At 49.8% G+C, this 10,702-nt stretch overlaps 1 non-coding gene across 1 annotated transcript; it reads left to right on the forward strand.

Moving 5' to 3' along the window:
* Positions 1-10,628: 10,628 nt before the first annotated feature.
* On the forward strand, positions 10,629-10,702 carry Trnat-agu (transfer RNA threonine (anticodon AGU)). The gene has a single exon. It is a non-coding gene; the product is annotated as a tRNA-Thr (tRNA).

Below are 10,702 nucleotides of genomic sequence, written 5' to 3' on the forward strand. Positions count from 1 at the left end.
TCATGGAGTGAGTTGAATGTTTTGCAATAGTCTGTCTCTGACAAGCAAGCACAGGTGATATAGGTGCGAACACAGGAAGCTTGCAGCCCCTCGCTGCCTGCAGACACAGAGCAGCCACACTAGGAGAGCGGCCTAAGCCGTAGGCGAAATGTGCTCATTCGCTTTGGCGCGACGTCGAACTATAAGTAAGGCTGTCACTAGCGTGAGCGTCGTGTAAAGTCGGAAAAGTCGGCTGCATGGGTGATTGCCAAGTTTGGGGAGCGTTTCGCTGTATGATCAGTGCAATGGAGACGCGGAAACTGGTTGTGTCCCAGTGTTTTGCAGTTGGACGACAAGAGTTTTACACAGTAGCAAAGAGCGAGGCACTGAGTTGGCATGAACAATGGAGAGCACAATGGGGCTCGAGATGTGCTTGTTACCTCAGGTGCTGTGTGATTGTCGACAAGGAGTGAAATGGACCAATTTGTGACCGCCCTTTCCATTTAAGACGTGAAAAACAGACGGAATTTGCATTCGTAATACCAGAGTATCGAAACTACTTGGAACTCTTGTGTATATGAACGTGTCCGCGCCTTTGTACTCTGGTACCTTCGCCGCTACAAACCAACCAACCAACGTGTCCGTGCACATCAGAGTCCCAAAGAATGGAGAATAGCCAGGCTTGGTCGTGTGTGCAGCCGTAGCTCAGTTGGCAGATCGTTCGCTTAGCGTGTGAAAGGTCTCGGGTTCAAGCTCCGGCTCCTCCATGTTTTGTGGTCAGTGCATGGTAAGTGTTGGTCGCGGCGAACATAAAGGGACGCAAGAAGTTGCAAAACCAGCGTCACAGACTGATATTATGTATACTGTTATAAGGAGAGCAAGATGTAAGTGTGGTGACCGGCTGTTATCGTGGTGTCATCGAGTGCAGATCTGTCTTAGGTATCACGGCTTAACGTCATTGAAGCCTAGAGAGTGGACAACACGTTCGTCTTACTCAGAGCGGTGTCCGAATTCTACTTTCGACGTTATGCGTGCCACTCTTAATGTGGCCAACTACGATTCGATACAGAATGCACGAAACCTGAAAGACACCCTCACTGATACATAGAGATTAGTGTTTATCTGCGGAATAATGGGAGTGTAAGGGTCTGTGACGTTGATGTGGCTGTATGTAGCACTATTAGTCAACGGGGGAGGTGGGCGTAGCTCAGATGGTAGAGCGCTCGCTTAGTGTGCGAGAGGTACTGGGATCGATACCCAGCGCCTCCAGAATTTTTAACACTCCTACATGCGCACCTTGCCATGCAAGAGGAATAATTCCCAACCAGCAGAGGTGTCTAGGCAGATACAAGCGAACGATTAGCATCCACAATTGGCAAGCGTTCTTTTATTCGTGCGCAGGAAGCACCCACCTCGCACACCTACACTTAACTTAGAAACAGTACAAATGTTCCCATAAGATTCTCAAACCTACGTCGGAAAGATCTGCCTTGCGCCGAGTTCACGTAAATCCCACTGCACGTTCCCATTCTTTGCGTGCAGTCGGCTGCTACTGGCGTTGCTGGTTGTGACTGCTGATAACAGATGCCGTAGCAATCACTTCATGGAGTGAGTTGAATGTTTTGCGATAGTCTGTCTCTGACAAGCAAGCACAGGTGATATAGGTGCGAACACAGGAAGCTTGCAGCCCCTCGCTGCCTGCAGACACAGAGCAGCCACACTAGGAGAGCGGCCTAAGCCGTAGGCGAAATGTGCTCATTCGCTTTGGCGCGACGTCGAACTATAAGTAAGGCTGTCACTAGCGTGAGCGTTGCGTGAGCGTCTTGTAAAGTCGGAAAAGTCGGCTGCATGGGTGATTGCCAAGTTTGGGGAGCGTTTCGCAGTATGATCAGTGCAATGGAGACGCGGAAACTGGTTGTGTCCCAGTGTTTTGCAGTTGGACGACAAGAGTTTTACACAGTAGCAAAGAGCGAGGCACTGAGTTGGCATGAACAATGGAGAGCACAATGGGGCTCGAGATGTGCTTGTTACCTCAGGTGCTGTGTGATTGTCGACAAGGAGTGAAATGGACCAATTTGTGACCGCCCTTTCCATTTAAGACGTGAAAAACAGACGGAATTTGCATTCGTAATACCAGAGTATCGAAACTACTTGGAACTCTTGTGTATATGAACGTGTCCGCGCCTTTGTACTCTGGTACCTTCGCCGCTACAAACCAACCAACCAACGTGTCCGTGCACATCAGAGTCCCAAAGAATGGAGAATAGCCAGGCTTGGTCGTGTGTGCAGCCGTAGCTCAGTTGGCAGATCGTTCGCTTAGCGTGTGAAAGGTCTCGGGTTCAAGCTCCAGCTCCTCCATGTTTTGTGGTCAGTGCATGGTAAGTGTTGGTCGCGGCGAACATAAAGGGACGCAAGAAGTTGCAAAACCAGCGTCACAGACTGATATGATGTATACTGTTATAAGGAGAGCAAGATGTAAGTGTGGTGACCGGCTGTTATCGTGGTGTCATCGAGTGCAGATCTGTCTTAGGTATCACGGCTTAACGTCATTGAAGCCTAGAGAGTGGACAACACGTTCGTCTTACTCAGAGCGGTGTCCGAATTCTACTTTCGGCGTTATGCGTGCCACTCTTAATGTGGCCAACTACGATTCGATACAGAATGCACGAAACCTGAAAGACACCCTCACTGATACATAGAGAGTAGTGTTTGTCTGCGGAATAATGGGAGTGTAAGGGTCTGTGACGTTGATGTGGCTGTATGTAGCACTATTAGTCAACGGGGGGGTGGGCGTAGCTCAGATGGTAGAGCGCTCGCTTAGTGTGCGAGAGGTACTGGGATCGATACCCAGCGCCTCCAGAATTTTTAACACTCCTACATGCGCAGCTTGCCATGCAAGAGGAATAATTCCCAACCAGGAAGCGCAGGAAGCACCCACCTCGCACACCTACACTTAACTTAGAAACAGTACAAATGTTCCCATAAGATTCTCAAGCCTACGTCGGAAAGATATGCCTTTCGCCGAGTTCACGTAAATCCCACTGCACGTTCCCATTCTTTGCGTGCAGTCGGCTGCTACTGGTGTTGCTGGTTGTGACTGCTGATAACAGATGCCGTAGCAATCACTTCATGGAGTGAGTTGAATGTTCTGCGATAGTCTGTCTCTGACAAGCAAGCACAGGTGATACAGGTGCGAACACAGGAAGCTTGCAGCCCCTCGCTGGCTGCAGACACAGAGCAGCCACACTAGGAGAGCGGCCTAAGCCGTAGGCGAAATGTGCTCATTCGCTTTGGCGCGACGTCGAACTATAAGTAAGGCTGTCACTAGCGTGAGCGTCGTGTAAAGTCGGAAAAGTCGGCTGCATGGGTGATTGCCAAGTTTGGGGAGCGTTTCGCAGTATGATCAGTGCAATGGAGACGCGGAAACTGGTTGTGTCCCAGTGTTTTGCAGTTGGACGACAAGAGTTTTACACAGTAGCAAAGAGCGAGGCACTGAGTTGGCATGAACAATGGAGAGCACAATGGGGCTCGAGATGTGCTTGTTACCTCAGGTGCTGTGTGATTGTCGACAAGGAGTGAGATGGACCAATTTGTGACCGCCCTTTCCATTTAAGACGTGAAAAACAGACGGAATTTGCATTCGTAATACCAGAGTATCGAAACTACTTGGAACTCTTGTGTATATGAACGTGTCCGCGCCTTTGTACTCTGGTACCTTCGCCGCTACAAACCAACCAACCAACGTGTCCGTGCACATCAGAGTCCCAAAGAATGGAGAATAGCCAGGCTTGGTCGTGTGTGCCGCTGTAGCTCAGTTGGCAGATCGTTCGCTTAGCGTGTGGAAGGTCTCGGGTTCAAGCTCCGGCTCCTCCATGTTTTGTGGTCAGTGCATGGTAAGTGTTGGTCGCGGCGAACATAAAGGGACGCAAGAAGTTGCAAAACCAGCGTCACAGACTGATATGATGTATACTGTTATAAGGAGAGCAAGATGTAAGTGTGGTGACCGGCTGTTATCGTGGTGTCATCGAGTGCAGATCTGTCTTAGGTATCACGGCTTAACGTCATTGAAGCCTAGAGAGTGGACAACACTTTCGTCTTACTCAGAGCGGTGTCCGAATTCTACTTTCGACGTTATGCGTGCCACTCTTAATGTGGCCAACTACGATTCGATACAGAATGCACGAAACCTGAAAGACACCCTCACTGATACATAGACAGTAGTGTTTGTCTGCGGAATAATGGGAGTGTAAGGGTCTGTGACGTTGATGTGGCTGTATGTAGCACTATTAGTGAACGGGGGGGTGGGCGTAGCTCAGATGGTAGAGCGCTCGCTTAGTGTGCGAGAGGTACAGGGATCGATACCCAGCGCCTCCAGAACTTTTAACACTCCTACATGCGCACCTTGCCATGCAAGAGGAATAATTCCCAACCAGCAGAGGTGTCTAGGCAGATACAAGCGAACGATTAGCATCCACAATTGGCAAGCGTTCTTTTATTCGTGCGCAGGAAACACCCACCTCGCACACCTACACTTAACTTAGAAACAGTACAAATGTTCCCATAAGATTCTCAAGCCTACGTCGGAAAGATCTGCCTTGCGCCGAGTTCACGTAAATCCCACTGCACGTTCCCATTCTTTGCGTGCAGTCGGCTGCTACTGGCGTTGCTGGTTGTGACTGCTGATAACAGATGCCGTAGCAATCACTTCATGGAGTGAGTTGAATGTTTTGCGATAGTCTGTCTCTGACAAGCAAGCACAGGTGATATAGGTGCGAACACAGGAAGCTTGCAACCCCTCGCTGCCTGCAGACACAGAGCAGCCACACTAGGAGAGCGGCCTAAGCCGTAGGCGAAATGTGCTCATTCGCTTTGGCGCAACGTCGAACTATAAGTAAGGCTGTCACTAGCGTGAGCGTTGCGTGAGCGTCGTGTAATGTCGGAAAAGTCGGCTGCATGGGTGATTGCTAAGTTTGGGGAGCGTTTCGCAGTATGATCAGTGCAATGGAGACGCGGAAACTGGTTGTGTCCCAGTGTTTTGCAGTTGGACGACAAGAGTTTTACACAGTAGCAAAGAGCGAGGCACTGAGTTGGCATGAACAATGGAGAGCACAATGGGGCTCGAGATGTGCTTGTTACCTCAGGTGCTGTGTGATTGTCGACAAGGAGTGAAATGGACCAATTTGTGACCGCCCTTTCCATTTAAGACGTGAAAAACAGACGGAATTTGCATTCGTAATACCAGAGTATCGAAACTACTTGGAACTCTTGTGTATATGAACGTGTCCGCGCCTTTGTACTCTGGTACCTTCGCCGCTACAAACCAACCAACCAACGTGTCCGTGCACATCAGAGTCCCAAAGAATGGAGAATAGCCAGGCTTGGTCGTGTGTGCAGCTGTAGCTCAGTTGGCAGATCGTTCGCTTAGCGTGTGAAAGGTCTCGGGTTCAAGCTCCGGCTCCTCCATGTTTTGTGGTCAGTGCATGGTAAGTGTTGGTCGCGGCGAACATAAAGGGACGCAAGAAGTTGCAAAACCAGCGTCACAGACTGATATGATGTATACTGTTATAAGGAGAGCAAGATGTAAGTGTGGTGACCGGCTGTTATCGTGGTGTCATCGAGTGCAGATCTGTCTTAGGTATCACGGCTTAACGTCATTGAAGCCTAGAGAGTGGACAACACGTTCGTCTTACTCAGAGCGGTGTCCGAATTCTACTTTCGGCGTTATGCGTGCCACTCTTAATGTGGCCAACTACGAGTCGATACAGAATGCACGAAACCTGAAAGACACCCTCACTGATACATAGAGAGTAGTGTTTGTCTGCGGAATAATGGGAGTGTAAGGGTCTGTGACGTTGATGTGGCTGTATGTAGCACTATTAGTCAACGGGGGGGTGGTCGTAGCTCAGATGTTAGAGCGCTCGCTTAGTGTGCGAGAGGTACTGGGATCGATACCCAGCGCCTCCAGAATTTTTAACACTCCTACATGCGCACCTTGCCATTCAAGAGGAATAATTCCCAACCAGCAGAGGTGTCTAGGCAGATACAAGCGAACGATTAGCATCCACAATTGGCAAGCGTTCTTTTATTCGTGCGCAGGAAGCACCCACCTCGCACACCTACACTTAACTTAGAAACAGTACAAATGTTCCCATAAGATTCTCAAGCCTTCGTCGGAAAGATCTGCCTTGCGCCGAGTTCACGTAAATCCCACTGCACGTTCCCATTCTTTGCGTGCAGTCGGCTGCTACTGGTGTTGCTGGTTGTGACTGCTGATAACAGATGCCGTAGCAATCACTTCATGGAGTGAGTTGAATGTTTTGCGATAGTCTGTCTCTGACAAGCAAGCACAGGTGATATAGGTGCGAACACAGGAAGCTTGCAGCCCCTCGCTGCCTGCAGACACAGAGCAGCCACACTAGGAGAGCGGCCTAAGCCGTAGGCGAAATGTGCTCATTCGCTTTGGCGCGACGTCGAACTATAAGTAAGGCTGTCACTAGCGTGAGCGTCGTGTAAAGTCGGAAAAGTCGGCTGCATGGGTGATTGCCAAGTTTGGGGAGCGTTTCGCAGTATGATCAGTGCAATGGAGACGCGGAAACTGGTTGTGTCCCAGTGTTTTGCAGTTGGACGACAAGAGTTTTACACAGTAGCAAAGAGCGAGGCACTGAGTTGGCATGAACAATGGAGAGCACAATGGGGCTCGAGATGTGCTTGTTACCTCAGGTGCTGTGTGATTGTCGACAAGGAGTGAAATGGACCAATTTGTGACCGCCCTTTCCATTTAAGACGTGAAAAACAGACGGAATTTGCATTCGTAATACCAGAGTATCGAAACTACTTGGAACTCTTGTGTATATGAACGTGTCCGCGCCTTTGTACTCTGGTACCTTCGCCGCTACAAACCAACCAACCAACGTGTCCGTGCACATCAGAGTCCCAAAGAATGGAGAATAGCCAGGCTTGGTCGTGTGTGCAGCCGTAGCTCAGTTGGCAGATCGTTCGCTTAGCGTGTGGAAGGTCTCGGGTTCAAGCTCCGGCTCCTCCATGTTTTGTGGTCAGTGCATGGTAAGTGTTGGTCGCGGCGAACATAAAGGGACGCAAGAAGTTGCAAAACCAGCGTCACAGACTGATATGATGTATACTGTTATAAGGAGAGCAAGATGTAAGTGTGGTGACCGGCTGTTATCGTGGTGTCATCGAGTGCAGATCTGTCTTAGGTATCACGGCTTAACGTCATTGAAGCCTAGAGAGTGGACAACACGTTCGTCTTACTCAGAGCGGTGTCCGAATTCTACTTTCGACGTTATGCGTGCCACTCTTAATGTGGCCAACTACGATTCGATACAGAATGCACGAAACCTGAAAGACACCCTCACTGATACATAGAGAGTAGTGTTTGTCTGCGGAATAATGGGAGTGTAAGGGTCTGTGACGTTGATGTGGCTGTATGTAGCACTATTAGTCAACGGGGGGGTGGGCGTAGCTCAGATGGTAGAGCGCTCGCGTAGTGTGCGAGAGGTACTGGGATCGATACCCAGCGCCTCCAGAACTTTTAACACTCCTACATGCGCACCTTGCCATGCAAGAGGAATAATTCCCAACCAGCAGAGGTGTCTAGGCAGATACAAGCGAACGATTAGCATCCACAATTGGCAAGCGTTCTTTTATTCGTGCGCAGGGAGCACCCACCTCGCACACCTACACTTAACTTAGAAACAGTACAAATGTTCCCATAAGATTCTCAAGCCTACGTCGGAAAGATCTGCCTTGCGCCGAGTTCACGTAAATCCCACTGCACGTTCCCATTCTTTGCGTGCAGTCGGCTGCTACTGGCGTTGCTGGTTGTGACTGCTGATAACAGATGCCGTAGCAATCACTTCATGGAGTGAGTTGAATGTTTTGCGATAGTCTGTCTCTGACAAGCAAGCACAGGTGATATAGGTGCGAACACAGGAAGCTCGCAGCCCCTCGCTGCCTGCAGACACAGAGCAGCCACACTAGGAGAGCGGCCTAAGCCGTAGGCGAAATGTGCTCATTCGCTTTGGCGCGACGTCGAACTATAAGTAAGGCTGTCACTAGCGTGAGCGTTGCGTGAGCGTCGTGTAATGTCGGAAAAGTCGGCTGCATGGGTGATTGCTAAGTTTGGGGAGCGTTTCGCAGTATGATCAGTGCAATGGAGACGCGGAAACTGGTTGTGTCCCAGTGTTTTGCAGTTGGACGACAAGAGTTTTACACAGTAGCAAAGAGCGAGGCACTGAGTTGGCATGAACAATGGAGAGCACAATGGGGCTCGAGATGTGCTTGTTACCTCAGGTGCTGTGTGATTGTCGACAAGGAGTGAAATGGACCAATTTGTGACCGCCCTTTCCATTTAAGACGTGAAAAACAGACGGAATTTGCATTCGTAATACCAGAGTATCGAAACTACTTGGAACTCTTGTGTATATGAACGTGTCCGCGCCTTTGTACTCTGGTACCTTCGCCGCTACAAACCAACCAACCAACGTGTCCGTGCACATCAGAGTCCCAAAGAATGGAGAATAGCCAGGCTTGGTTGTGTGTGCAGCCGTAGCTCAGTTGGCAGATCGTTCGCTTAGCGTGTGAAAGGTCTCGGGTTCAAGCTCCGGCTCCTCCATGTTTTGTGGTCAGTGCATGGTAAGTGTTGGTCGCGGCGAACATAAAGGGACGCAAGAAGTTGCAAAACCAGCGTCACAGACTGATATGATGTATACTGTTATAAGGAGAGCAAGATGTAAGTGTGGTGACCGGCTGTTATCGTGGTGTCATCGAGTGCAGATCTGTCTTAGGTATCACGGCTTAACGTCATTGAAGCCTAGAGAGTGGACAACACGTTCGTCTTACTCAGAGCGGTGTCCGAATTCTACTTTCGACGTTATGCGTGCCACTCTTAATGTGGCCAACTACGATTCGATACAGAATGCACGAAACCTGAAAGACACCCTCACTGATACATAGAGAGTAGTGTTTGTCTGCGGAATAATGGGAGTGTAAGGGTCTGTGACGTTGATGTGGCTGTATGTAGCACTATTAGTCAACGGGGGGGTGGGCGTAGCTCAGATGGTAGAGCGCTCGCTTAGTGTGCGAGAGGTACTGGGATCGATACCCAGCGCCTCCAGAACTTTTAACACTCCTACATGCGCACCTTGCCATGCAAGAGGAATAATTCCCAACCAGCAGAGGTGTCTAGGCAGATACAAGCGAACGATTAGCATCCACAATTGGCAAGCGTTCTTTTATTCGTGCGCAGGAAGCACCCACCTCGCACACCTACACTTAACTTAGAAACAGTACAAATGTTCCCATAAGATTCTCAAGCCTACGTCGGAAAGATCTGCCTTGCGCCGAGTTCACGTAAATCCCACTGCACGTTCCCATTCTTTGCGTGCAGTCGGCTGCTACTGGCGTTGCTGGTTGTGACTGCTGATAACAGATGCCGTAGCAATCACTTCATGGAGTGAGTTGAATGTTTTGCGATAGTCTGTCTCTGACAAGCAAGCACAGGTGATATAGGTGCGAACACAGGAAGCTCGCAGCCCCTCGCTGCCTGCAGACACAGAGCAGCCACACTAGGAGAGCGGCCTAAGCCGTAGGCGAAATGTGCTCATTCGCTTTGGCGCGACGTCGAACTATAAGTAAGGCTGTCACTAGCGTGAGCGTTGCGTGAGCGTCGTGTAATGTCGGAAAAGTCGGCTGCATGGGTGATTGCCAAGTTTGGGGAGCGTTTCGCAGTATGATCAGTGCAATGGAGACGTGGAAACTGGTTGTGTCCCAGTGTTTTGCAGTTGGACGACAAGAGTTTTACACAGTAGCAAAGAGCGAGGCACTGAGTTGGCATGAACAATGGAGAGCACAATGGGGCTCGAGATGTGCTTGTTACCTCAGGTGCTGTGTGATTGTCGACAAGGAGTGAAATGGACCAATTTGTGACCGCCCTTTCCATTTAAGACGTGAAAAACAGACGGAATTTGCATTCGTAATACCAGAGTATCGAAACTACTTGGAACTCTTGTGTATATGGACGTGTCCGCGCCTTTGTACTCTGGTACCTTCGCCGCTACAAACCAACCAACCAACGTGTCCGTGCACATCAGAGTCCCAAAGAATGGAGAATAGCCAGGCTTGGTCGTGTGTGCAGCCGTAGCTCAGTTGGCAGATCGTTCGCTTAGCGTGTGAAAGGTCTCGGGTTCAAGCTCCGGCTCCTCCATGTTTTGTGGTCAGTGCATGGTAAGTGTTGGTCGCGGCGAACATAAAGGGACGCAAGAAGTTGCAAAACCAGCGTCACAGACTGATATGATGTATACTGTTATAAGGAGAGCAAGATGTAAGTGTGGTGACCGGCTGTTATCGTGGTGTCATCGAGTGCAGATCTGTCTTAGGTATCACGGCTTAACGTCATTGAAGCCTAGAGAGTGGACAACACGTTCGTCTTACTCAGAGCGGTGTCCGAATTCTACTTTCGACGTTATGCGTGCCACTCTTAATGTGGCCAACTACGATTCGATACAGAATGCACGAAACCTGAAAGACACCCTCACTGATACATAGAGAGTAGTGTTTGTCTGCGGAATAATGGGAGTGTAAGGGTCTGTGACGTTGATGTGGCTGTATGTAGCACTATTAGTCAACGGGGGGGTGGGCGTAGCTCAGATGGTAGAGCGCTCGCTTAGTGTGCGAGAGGTACTGGGATCGATACCCAGCGCCCCCA

Source organism: Schistocerca gregaria, chromosome 11, assembly GCF_023897955.1.
Source record: "Schistocerca gregaria isolate iqSchGreg1 chromosome 11, iqSchGreg1.2, whole genome shotgun sequence".
Lineage (NCBI taxonomy): Eukaryota > Metazoa > Arthropoda > Insecta > Orthoptera > Acrididae > Schistocerca > Schistocerca gregaria.